Source organism: Myotis myotis, unplaced genomic scaffold (genome assembly GCF_014108235.1).
Source record: "Myotis myotis isolate mMyoMyo1 unplaced genomic scaffold, mMyoMyo1.p scaffold_m19_p_10, whole genome shotgun sequence".
Lineage (NCBI taxonomy): Eukaryota > Metazoa > Chordata > Mammalia > Chiroptera > Vespertilionidae > Myotis > Myotis myotis.
This window is the reverse complement of record NW_023416314.1, coordinates 37,494,751-37,508,352: the sequence shown is the minus strand read 5'-3', so window position 1 is coordinate 37,508,352 and position 13,602 is coordinate 37,494,751.

The window sequence follows — 13,602 nt, the reverse complement described above, 5'->3', positions numbered from 1 at the left end:
TTGCCTCACACATCTCCCCTGTGAAGAGTGCTGCTCCTCTGGCAGTTCACACAGGCAGGAGGTCGAGGCTCAGCACCTCCCGGAGTATCCCCCAGCCAGAGGGAATGCCAACTCCTGAGCAGGAATTCTGAGGGTGTTCATGGGTTGGCCCCTACATACCTTTCTATCCTCATTTCCAGTTGCTTCTCCCTATCCTCAATCGTCCAGTCGCTCTGAATTTCCCATTACCCTAGAACAACACATCATTTGTCCATTCGTTCAACAAAGTACCTGTTACATGCCAGGCACTGCTCAAGGCAGTGGGATACAATTTCAGTGAATAGGACCAGGTCCAGTCCTTACTGAACTTGTAGACTAGTGTGGAAAGACAAGTCACCTCTAGTAAAGGTAGTAAAAGGCTAGTTTGAAAGGCTAGCTTCTCTGTGGATATAATAATTAAGCAAATATCTCAATGATACAAAAAATGAGCTAGGGGCTACCTGGATTAACAGCTTGCAAGGCACAGCAGGTGTAAAGGTCTTGAACAGGGTTCTCTGGATGAGCCTGGTGAGTGGAAGAAACTAAAAGACCATAATAACTGGTCAGAGTGAGCAAGACTCCAGTTAGCAGATGAGGCCAGAGGCTGGCATGGACCAGATCATGTAGGATCTTATTAGAATCATGGTTGGAACTTGGATTCTGATCTAAGGCTGCTGGAAGGGTCTGAGAAGAGCTCACCCCACCTGTTAGGTGGAAAATAACTTGGAGGGAAAGATAAAGTGAGATAGGATAGTGGTTGGAACCAGGGCGGTAACAGCAGAGGTGGTAACTGGGGCAAGAGATGGGGGAGTACTGATGATAGACACTTCAACTGGGCTTAAAGAATTAGCAGCCTAAGAACTTGCTACCAGGGTCAGTGTAGCCAAAACACATGGAATAATGCCTGGCATAGTGTATTAAATGAAACTGAAAAGAGGTAACAAAAATTCTGTAAGAAAAATGTTTTCATGTAACTAATCTTGTATTTTCTATCTCAGGATGTTATTTAACCCTTTCCAAAATAAGAATATACATTATAGAAATTTTGGAGAACAGAAATGTTAAAGGAGAATTTGTAACCTCTCACACTCCCACCACCTAGAGACAAACATCAGTATAAAGTGTCTCCCAGTCTCTTCATATACATTGTTTAAAAGGTGGGTATTTCCACTCTGAGGAGCAGCCTGGTCTCCCAGAATCAGTTGGTCAGGGTTTGATCACACTCCATCACTGAACGGCCTCAGACAAACCCCTTTCAGATTTATAAAATGAGGATAGCCACACCTACTGCGTCAGCTTACTGTGAGCCTAAATAAAATGGTTCATACAAAGTACCTAATATGATGCTTGGTACATAGTAAGTGCTCAATATATAGTATCTGCTATTAATAAATGGACGTCTAAATCCCACAAGCTGCAATTATATGGGTAGCTTTCAACATCTCATTTTTTAGGAAAATGGCTTTGCAAATCCACAATCTAACCACATGTACTCTTCCAAAGAAAAATAATCATACCAAGAGTAGGCATTCACCAAATAAGATGCAAGCAATATCAAGTATTTTTAAAACCAAAATGTTATAGTAACTCAAAACAGAAATGCGCCAAGAACTAACCCCAGACCCTGGCCTGTTTAATAAATCTCTCTCCTATAAAGCTGACATACTTATGGGATTACCGCTTACATTAATAAGTTTTAAGGGTGAACACAGCTCACTTGCCAAGAAATTCTTTCGGGCTTTCCATCTTCGGTTGCATCTGTGAAGTATGACAGAGCACTGGTGGGACACTTCTGTTCTCCCTTGGCCCCTGGCACCACTGAGTGGTGCAACCCTGAGCAAGCTGTCCCGTCTAGTCCTCTTCAATGAGGGCTTAAGGTATAACTTCATTGCTCTAAACCTGTAACCATGCAAATTTTACAGGCTCATATATGTAATACTGGTTTGAGAAAGAAGTATTACATCTGAAGGTGTCTTGAAAACCTTAATACACTGAATGTTGTAATGTATCAACAGGTGTTTTTTTGGGGGGAAATGAATCACATTATATGGATATAGTTCTAATACTAAGATAAGCCACATTTCCTTGAAAAGGAAGTGGGAGACTAACGTAAAAACATATGGGATCACAAAATACCACAGTACAAACCATTTTCAAAGGTGTCAGTTTCTCAGCAGCTTCAAAAGGTGCAAACCAAAACGTCAATGTGGTACCATCTCATACCTGTCAGAATGGCCATCATCAACAAATCAGCAAACAACAAGTGCTGGTGAGAATGCGGAGGAAAAGGAACCCTCATGCACTGCTGGTGGGAATGCAGATTGGTGCAGCCACTGTGGAGAATTGTATGGAATTTCCTCAAAAAACTAAAAATGGAACTCACATTTGACCCAGTGATCTCACTTCTAGGAATATATCCCAAGAAAATAGAAACACCAATCAGAAAGGATATATGCACCCCTATGTTCATAGCAGCACAATTTACCATAGCTAAGATTTGGAAACAGCCTAAGTGCCCATCAGCAGATGAGTGGATTAAAAAACTGGTACATCTACACAATGGAATACTACACCACTATATAAAAAAAAAAAAGGAACTTTTACCATTTGCAACAGCATGAATGGAACATTATGCTAAGCAAAATAAGCCAGTCAGAGAAAGATAAATATCACATGATCTCACTCATATATGCGATATAATGAGCAACCTAAACTGATGAACAAAAACAGATCCAGAGACAGAGAAGCATCGATCAGACTGTCAAACCTCAGTGGGAAGGTAGGGGAGGGTGGGGGGAGGGGGAGAGATCAACCAAAGGACTTGTATGCATGCATATAAGCCTAACCAATGGACACAAATACCAGGGGGGTGAGGGCATGAGTGGGGGTGGTGGGGGAGCGATGGGGGGATAAGGACACGTATGTAATACTTTAATCAATAAAGAAAAAAAACTATCCCATTAGGCTTCTTATTGGCAATGTTGGTGGTGAATTTGTCTTAGTTTTATATACCACTATCATTCATTAGTTAAATGTGGTAATATATGTGAACGCAAATATTGCTGTTTTATAGGTTTCTGTAAAGGCTGTTGCCTACTCTTTGACTTCCTATATTCAATACTGACCGTTTCAGCTACAAACTGGGAGACATGTCAGAACCACAGAAGTTGTCACCGGGCTTACATCGGGTGGAAGAGCCAGGCAAACTTGGAGCACATGTAAGACTACTTGACTCAGATTTCAGGGACAGGGAAGCCCCAGAGAATGTGACATCTAAGCTGAGGTCTAAGGGTGAACAGCAAGGGTATAAGTGGGATGACTGGGATCAAGAATATGTCTCACTTTACCACTCTAGGTGTAGCTAGGGCATCACCTCCTCTAGTCAGTTGGCCCTCTCCTTCATGCTCCCTTCACTGTGCATTCACAGTGCCTCCTTATACTCTCAAAAGTGCTCCAGTTGAGACAATCAATTATGTGATTCCCAGATCTTTAGCCCTGCTCCCAGTAGATCCCAGCTCCTTGTCTGGCTCCCCCCTATGACTCAGTGCACTAATGGTCGGGGCTCAATCTTACTTCTGCACCCATGGCATGGGCTCCATCTCATTCTTCTTTGTATCTATGACACCTTGCCTTGTGCCTGAAGCTAAATTCTGATTGAACACTAGAGGTGTTCAATACAATATATCAGAATGAAAAGCAAATATGAAACAAGAAATTAGACTTGTTACACCATGTTAGAATCATGGCTACATATTTCACTAGCTGTGTGACCTTCTAATTCTGAGATATTTTTTACCTGAAAAAAACAAAACATTGGGATAAATAGTACCTTTTTCTTAGGGTGGAGAAGTTGCAATTAGATAATCCAGGTAAAGTGCTTTATTAGTACCTGGCATATACTGAGCACTCTGTTAGCGGCAACTGCTCCGCAGTGACCACTGTTCCTGCTGCCGCAACCCTACTTTGCTGAAAGAAAATTAAACAAACACTTAACAAGTATCCAGTAGGGACTCAATAAGTGCACATTACATGAGTGCCTGGTCTCATGCCAGATGCTGGCTACAGACCAGATTCTTGGATTACAGATGCATTAATCAAAATTACAGTTTAGAAGTCAAGATTTAACTCCTCTAAGTCCAGTTTCAATAATAATTTTAAAAACCTACTTTGTATCCATAAGTAAAAAAGCACAGAACACAATAGCACTATCTGGCAGCATCCAAATGTGTTAATAGCATTTAAACCTCATCCTTGTTATAACTATGCCTTCTTTTAAAGTCTTATTAATGTAAATAGAGAAAATTAGAAAGGCTTCAGGTTGAGTCAGTGGTAGTTTTCTTGATCCCCCAATTACAATATCCTCTTTGCAGTATATCCTTGTTCAACATTTGGAATGAATTAAGACTGTAAACTTCCAGATGTTTAAACTACTACTGAAAATTCAAACTCATTAAACAGGGCAGATTTACTACCCCTACTTAGTTTTGAAGTCTGTTGTTCACCCTGTCTAAATAATTTATGAAACCAAATACAGTGGCAGGTAGTGTATTCTATTTATATAGTATTCATGGTGAGAAATGGGGGCACTTATAAAGGTCTAGAAATTAACTGCCATTTTGGCCAACCTGCAGATCACACTTATTGTTGTTTCTAAGTTAGTAATTGTTTCCTGAAACTGATCTAGTAGAGATTTTTATGCTAATCTGTACTAAAAATTACTTTGCTTTTTCTGGCCACAAAAAGCTGGATACAGAGGAGCATTTGATTACAGCAATAAGGCAGCTGCACCCACTCTCGTGAAATAAATGGACCTGGATGTACGGTCCTTTGTGGTGGTGTCTTGGCAGCGAAACAAAGGTGGCAGCATTTCTACACCCAGTTTGTAAGGTCTCAGAAGTTCCAGGCTTCAATTTTTTTCCTCCCAAGGAACTCACATGGACTATAATGAGCACAATTTAGAGATACTGTCTGAAAGCTGGCAAGGGCTAAAGCTAGCACATAAAAGGAGTCTATTCCTAATGCAAATATTTCTTTAACAACCTTAAGAATGAAGTGGCTTTCACCATCAGTTTTAAGACTGAAGGATTGAAGTACCTGGCTCTGGCACTTATGAGCAATATAATTTGGGGAAAACCTCTGTAAGTTTGATTTCTCAACTGGAAAATGGGGACAATACTTGTCCGAGTTTCTCTGAGAACTTGAATATATATTCAAAGTGCTCTGTAAACTCTCAAGCATAACTATTAATAAACACTGCAAGTACACTTTTCCTGTTTTATGGATTTCTCACTTTAAGTAGCACTTAAAAAGTGTCTGTCTGTAGTCTGACACAAAAACCAGATCCAAATGTTACTGTAGAGGAACTGAGAACTGTCTCAAGAGGGGTCTCTTTCAAATCAATCCACTACTATTCACCTTACAGGATAATTGTTAAGAATTAAATAAAAATTACATAGAATTAATAAACCATTTGTTCTCTTATTTTACAAGTAATAAATTCTATGTTAGGCTTCAACTGTGTAGCTTTCTTTTCCCAAAAATGAAGGTGGATATGTCAAAAGCAAAAATTCTTCCAATTAGGCATGCTAAATCTTGTATATTATTTCCTAGTATATTCTGCAAACTGTTTAGATAACAGAATTAAAAAAAAAAAAAACTGCACAAGGTTTTTATGAATACTGATATGCTGTTTTCTTTTCCTTTAAGTTCAATAATTGGATTCAACGTTACAAAGTACTAGAGGCCTAGTGTACAAAATTCATGCACGGGGGTTGGGTAGGGAGGGGGTCCCTCAGCCCGGCCTGCACCCTCTCCAATCTGGGACATCCCTCTCGCAATCTGGGACCACTGGCTCCTAACTGCTCACCTGCCTGCCTGCCTGATCACCCCTAACCACTCTGCCTCCTGCCTGATCACCCCTAACCATTCTGCCTGCCTGCCTGATCGCCCCCAACCACTCTGCCTGCCTACCTGATCACCCCTAACCACCTCTGCCAGCCTGCCAGATCACCCTAACAGCCTCTGCCTGACCACCCCTAATCGCTCTCTCCCCTGCCGGCCTGATTGCTGGAAGCCGGTCCATCCTTGCTGCTTGACACAGTCGCTGCAGGAAAGAAACATCTGCACAGCATATGTTTCAAGGGACCTGGCGTATATAGCATACTGTTCTTAATATGTTTGCTCCCCTTAGCGCTGTGTGTTTTAACCAAGGTCACCTCTCCAAGAAAGGTTGTTTCCCCAGGTAGGAATTTTTCCCTGAAGTCAGGGAGGGGATGCCTCTCCTAGAAAGGTTGTTTCCCCAGGTAGGAATTTTTCCCTGAAGTCAGGGAGGGGATGAAACTCCTTAACTAAGTGCCAGGCGGGTAGTTAATCACTACAAACAATCATGCTTAAGCTACATAATCTATACTCCCTGGAATGGAGATAAGAAACGCCCTAACCTTTGTAATAGAAATTGACAGGATTAAAATCAACTGGGATAAATACGGATGTAACAAGACAATAAACAGCAGAACTTCGCTGGAGATCCAGACCAGAACTTGGCTGGAGATCCTGGCTAGAGATCCTGGCTAGGCTGCTGATCAACTGAACGTTGTCTCCGTGTCATTCCTTCTTCGCCGACTCCGTCTACACCTTTGAGAACCCCTGGACCTGCTGGGGTTGGACCCCGGCATCTGGCGCCCGAACAGGGTTCCCTTAGGTAAGTCCCCCCGTATTTGGGACGGATAGGACTGCACCGTAGGGTGCTTCAGACCCCCCCTATAGAGGATAAGTAGGGTAAGCGGGTAGTTAGTACAGAACTTAGATTGACAAGATGGGTCATACTGAGTCTAAAGAAAAAAGACTCTGTATTAATCTTTTAACGCATATGCTTGCTAGCAGAGGAGTTAAGGTTACTCCCAGTCAGACAGAAAGTTTTATAGAAGACGTATGTGAATGGCTTCCTGAGGATGGAACTGTTAATTTAGAAACTTGGACTAAAGTAGGAGAGCAATTAAAGAACTATTACAGCTACCATGGATCTGAGAAGGTCCCGGCAGTTACCTTTTCTCTCTGGAATTCAATTTGTGAAACCTTGGCACCAGAGGCAAAAACGGTTGAACTTTCTCAAAATTTAAATAGTCCCTCGGCTCCACCCAGAGAAGATACATCATTATTGTCTTCAGCTCAATCTAAAAGCAATTTAGCTATGCCTAGTGATCGGGAGGAGAATAAATATCATAAACATGACCATTGTTCCTTTCCAGTCAGTAGAGAGGAGAATGGCCCTCCCATTCAAAACAGGCTCCCCAAATTAGAAAGGAAGCCTAAACCAGGTCCTGTGGCTCCTATGAGCTCCATGTCTAAATTTCAAAGGGCCATAAGAGAAGCTGAAGCTAATGGAGATCTTGAATTCTCACTCTGCTTCCCAGTTACATATGAGAATGAGTCTGGTGGGAATAGAAACCCCACCTTGGAGCCTATACCTTACAAAGTACTTAAAGAATTAAAATTGGCCTGCTCTGAATATGGACCTCTAGCTCCTTATACACAAACCTTGGTAGAAACCCTAGCCAGTAAATGGATGACTCCTTATGATTGGTCACAGGTTTGTAAATCCTGTCTCTCAGGAGGCGATTACTTATTATGGAAAACTGAATATGAAGATCTTGCTAAGAAAGCTGTAGCCACTAGCGAAAAAACCAGAAAAGGAATAACCCTAGACATGATATTAGGAGAAGGTGATTTTAACACGGCTGAGGAGCAAATGAATATGCCCACAGAGGCACTTACCAAAGTAACCAGTTGTGCAGTAAGTGCCTGGAAATCCCTACCTTATACAGCAGGAGAAACAACCACCCTTACAGAGGTTAAACAGAAGGTCGAGGAACCATATCAGGATTTCCTTTCTCGCCTCATACAGGCAGTCAAGAGAGTAATCAATAACAAAGAGGCAGCCGATATCCTAATCAAACAACTGGCTTTTGAAAATGCTAATAATACCTGTCAGGCTTTATTAAGGCCGATTCGCAGAACAGGAACTATAAATGATTTTATAAAACAGTGTGCTGATGTAAGTCCAGCATTTATACAGGGTGTAGCTATAGCTGCAGCTCTCAAAGGGGAGACATACCCTCAATATGTACAGGCTATAGGACAAGCCAGCAATAATACAGGTAATAAAAGAAATATGAACTGCTACTCTTGTGGCTTATCTGGGCACTTTAGCAGAGAATGCCCAAATAAAAATAATAATAATACTCAGGCCAGATGGCAAGCTCCTCGACAGCCTGAAAATACATTAGGGAATAATATTAATCCTCCAAAAACCGTTTGTCCCCGATGTCAGAAAGGATTCCATTGGGCAAAGGAATGTAGATCAAGATACCATAAAAATGGTCGGCCTTTAAACTCTACAAATAGCTCCCAAGGAGGTTATATCCCATCACCTCAATCGGGAAACTTGAGAAGGGGCCAGCCCCAGGCCCCTGCAATAATAGGGGCATCAACCTTCAACCCCTTTGCAAATTTCGATCAGTCAGTGACCTCTTCAGGGCAACCCCAGGCAGTGCAGGATTGGACCTCCACTCAACCACCCATGCAGTACTAACCCCAGACTCGCCAGTAGCAGCCATTCCTACAGGAGTGTCTGGGCCACTGCCTGAGGGAACTGTAGGTTTAATATTAGGACGGAGCTCCACCTCGTTACAGGGGATCTTAGTCATCCCAGGAGTTGTTGATGCAGACTACACAGGAGAAATACAGATTTTACTTTCCCCACCCACCACAACTATACAGATTCAGCCCAACCAGAGAATTGCCCAATTAATCCTGTTACCAATACATAAAATAGGGACAGCTGTTACCCAGGAAGCTAGAGGGGCCGGAGGCTTTGGATCTAGTGATGCAGCATTTTGGATACAAGAAATCCATGCTACTAGACCTACAAAAATTTTACAAATTCAGGGAAAACCAATTGAAGGTCTATTGGATACAGGAGCAGATGTTTCCTGCATAGCAGGGAAGGATTGGCCCTCTTCATGGCCCACGCACACCACCTCCACTTCCCTAGTAGGACTAGGCAAGGCATCTAATGTAAAAAAGAGTTCTCAGATTCTAACTTGGGCTGATGAAGATCAACATTCAGGAACATTCTGTCCCTATGTAATTACGACTATCCCCTTTACATTATGGGGAAGAGATATCTTATCTCAAATGGGAGTTCTATTATATAGCCCCAGCGGTGTTTGATTTACTCCTGTTACAAAATATTACAAGAAAATGAGTTTAAATATTCCTCTCTTCATCATGTCCTACAACATACTCTATTTGTAATTAATATACTAAATGTAGATTCTGAGGGAAATTCCCCGATGTACAGGCATTGGAACCCTGATTTAACTAAACCTAAAGCCCTCGTCAAATGGAGAGACTTGCTTACAGGAGCCTGGAAGGGACCTGATGTACTTTTAACCCAGGGGAGAGGATATGCTTGTATATTTCCACAGGACGCAGACTCACCTGTGTGGATTCCAGACCGTCTAGTCCGACCTTATGTCTCACCTCCCGCCATCTCTGCCTCATCATAGCACACCTGACCAGTGCCCGTCTGCAGCAGATGTGCAGACCTGAGCTGGAACAATCTGTCCATTGGGAGGATCACATGTGCCTCCGTTTTGTCTTTCCACATGTCCCAGCTTTGCCCCACATCTCCTTTCCTTTTTCCTTTTTTTAAAATCTAACTACTTGTTTGCTGGTTCTTTGGCCTTTCTCCTTCTTTCCTGAACACAGCCTTTTCTAGAATCTCCCTACCCTACTGTTCCAGGAAGGGCATCTCCCTTTTATGCCGTGACTAGGGGTGTTTGGTATATGCCCCATACATGGAGTTGTCTTGGGCCAAGAGCCTGACATCCTGGGCTGAGAAAGCCCTGTTCCAGGACTCTCCTTTGTCCTGTATTGGCCCCTCTTACCCTTGTGTCAAGAGGGACCCTCTTCTTACAATCCAATTGCCCATAGCTGTTGCCTGAGCTCTCTGTTCATGCTAAGGTTGAAGCCGCATGGTGGCTGGTACCATGGATCTGTCTCTGGCCCAATGGCGTAAGCTGGGCCCTCTCTAGAGAAGAAACCTGAGTTCCCTATGATCAATGCCAGAGCCCTGCCAGCAGGCAAGGGGATCCCAAGGCAGTTGCTGGGCATGGAGGCCAGAGGGACATAGGCTATCAAGGAGACAAAACTGAACCTCACATCACCCTACTTGGCCCAGAGATGGCTGGTAGTCAATGACGGGTAAGACTCCACAGGGTGGGGCAACCTAAGACAGGCACAGTCGGGGGCCAGTAGGAGAAAACTTGGGGTGCAACAAAGGTGGGGCACAGACCCCCCTCCCCAATGGTGCAGGGGCTTGAACACTCGGCCCTTCTGAGGAAGGTCTCCTGTCCCCATGGCTGCTTCCTGCTTCCCATGCCCAGCTCAGATCGGGACCCAGGTAAAGACAGAGACTGGCTGACAGCAGCTGCCCTCTCACTGCAGCAGGACTTGTTTCCCATTTCTACCTTGGACCACAGGGAAAGGGGCAGCTGAAGGAAAGGGCTGTGTCAGGATGCTGCATTCTTCCCTTTCTTCTCCCTCTTTTTTCTAAACACTTCCATGCCTTGTAGTTCTTTTGCTTTCTCTTCTTTTTCTACTACCCTCCATTTTCCATATCAGCTGGATCCAGAGGGCACAGCTTACTCCTCCTCGGACATCGACACCACCATGAACCACGGCCCTGATGGACCCTTTGATGCAGCCCTTCAACTTGCTGACGCTTCGGGAAGCCTGTCGCCAGTGACGCCGCCCGCTAGCCAGACCAACAAAGACAATCAAACCAACAACTTGAGGACAGCTGAAATCCCTTGACTGAAGAGGCTGGCAACCTTCTACAGGAATGGGGCTCCTTCTGCGCTCCATCCACTATGTTTATAGCTATGCTCACTATCATTGCTTGCCACTCTTCTTCCGAGACTTAAATGGCCCAATCTGAGAGATGGCCACTGATTTGCATGCGCTATCATTTAAAAAATAAAAAAGGGGGAATTTGCTGGAAGCCGGTCCATCCTTGCTGCTTGACACAGTCGCTGCAGGAAAGAAACATCTGCACAGCATATGTTTCAAGGGACCTGGCGTATATAGCATACTGTTCTTAATATGTTTGCTCCCCTTAGCGCTGTGTGTTTTAACCAAGGTCACCTCTCCAAGAAAGGTTGTTTCCCCAGGTAGGAATTTTTCCCTGAAGTCAGGGAGGGGATGAAACTCCTTAACTAAGTGCCAGGCGGGTAGTTAATCACTACAAACAATCATGCTTAAGCTACATAATCTATACTCCCTGGAATGGAGATAAGAAACGCCCTAACCTTTGTAATAGAAATTGACAGGATTAAAATCAACTGGGATAAATACGGATGTAACAAGACAATAAACAGCAGAACTTCGCTGGAGATCCAGACCAGAACTTGGCTGGAGATCCTGGCTAGAGATCCTGGCTAGGCTGCTGATCAACTGAACGTTGTCTCCGTGTCATTCCTTCTTCGCCGACTCCGTCTACACCTTTGAGAACCCCTGGACCTGCTGGGGTTGGACCCCGGCACCTGATCACCCCTAACCGCTCTCCCCCGCCGGCCTGATTGTCCCTTACCGCTCTCCCCTGCCGGCCTGATCGCCCCTAACTGCCTCTACCTTGGCTCCTGCCACCATGGCTTTGTCTTGAAGGACATCCGGTCTATCTGGTCTAATTAGCACACTACCCTTTTATTAGTATAGATGTGTGTGTGCACTTATAAACAACTGTACTCCCGTGGGTCAACACCAGGCTGTAAGCTCTGTAATAAAGTGCATGCTACTGCTAGCACTTAACCAAAAAGCCTGGCACACAGTAAGCATTCAACTACTATTTGTGGGATAAATAAGTCACTACACCTACCACGTTCTAACTATCTAATTTTGCAAACAAGACAATCTCTGTTTCATCTATGGGGAAACTATCATTGACACAATCTACCCTCAAAGATCAGAGTTTGTGAAAATGCCTCTGAACCAATGAAGGTTTTTAAGCTTTCACTAAATTCCCAAATGAATTTAGAGAATATACAGGATTATAAAAACAAATGATGGGCAACTTAGAAGGTGCTTGTTAACTAATGCTTGTTGTATGAATGTTCTGAACACATTATTATGGTAGACTTAAAATGGGGCCATATTTTACAGCTCTTCCCATCAAGATTAGGAGCCCAGTTCCTCATGCTTCAAATCTAGGCCAGCCTTGTGATTTGCTCTGACCAATATAATATGGTGATAAGGAATGTTCTGTCAGTTCTTGAGCCCAGGCTTCTACCTTTGCCTTCTTGGTACTCTGAGACCACCATGCCATAAGCCAGCTGTGGGCAAACTACGGCCCGCGGGCCGGATCCGGCCCGTTTGAAATGAATAAAACTAAAAAAAAAAAAAAAAAAAGACTGTACCCTTTTATGTAATGATGTTTACTTTGAATTTATATTTTTCACACAAACACTCCATCCATGCTTTTGTTCCGGCCCTCTGGTCCAGTTTAAGAACCCATTGTGGCCGAGTCAAAAAGTTTGCCCACCCCTGCCATAAGCCCAAGATAAAAAACCATAGGGAGAAGCCCAGCTGTCCCACCCAGCCCACAGCCAATCTGCTGGCTGAATGCAAAGAGCCCAGATGAGATTTGCAAAAGAACCACTAAAACAAGCAATGAGACTGTGGGAAATGATAAGCTGTTGTTGTTTTTTATAAAGCCACTAAGTTTTGGGATGCTGTTAAGCAGTAATAGGTAACTGATGATAAATTATCTAACCCTCATAGCACAACCATTAAGTGTGGTTTTATAGTTTAAGAAACGTATCCAGGTTAAATAATCTGCCAGTCACATTGCTTTTAAGTGTCCTAAGACCTGGATGCAGGTATTAAAAGGCCAGCTGACTCCTTCAATGTCATCCTGCCATCATTAACCTGAACAGTTCTTTCTGCCAATGACAGAGGAACCTCTAGAACTCTGGCTATGAGATAAACTCTTGACATCTTCTTTATAACTTGCATGGGTAACATGTCCCAATTTGACATCTCTGCCAGGGTTGTCAATGACAGGGAAATGTACTGCCTGCTATCATCAAGACCCAGCAGCCCTTAAATATGCCCCATTCTGTTTTCTGATACTCAAAGAACACTAACTTATCCCAACATAAAATAATTCAGTGATATCTCTGCAATTATATTCATTCACTTACATTTTAGCCAGCAACAATTACACAAACCCTGACAATTGATATCGGGGGCCATATTATATTTTAAAAATCAGCTGCATTGCCCTGGCCAGTGTTGCTAGAGTGTCAGGCTAGGCACAGAAGGGTCACAGGTTCAATGCCCTCCCCTCTCTTCCCCCCGCTTCAGGGTGCATACAGGAGCAACCAGTCCATGTATCTCTCTCACATGTTTATCATGTTTTCTCTCTCTCTGCCCCCTCCCTCTCTCCCTTCTACTCTCTCTGAAAAGCAATAAAAAAAAATCCTCAGGAGAGGATTAAAAATAAAAATCAGTTAGATAAACCTT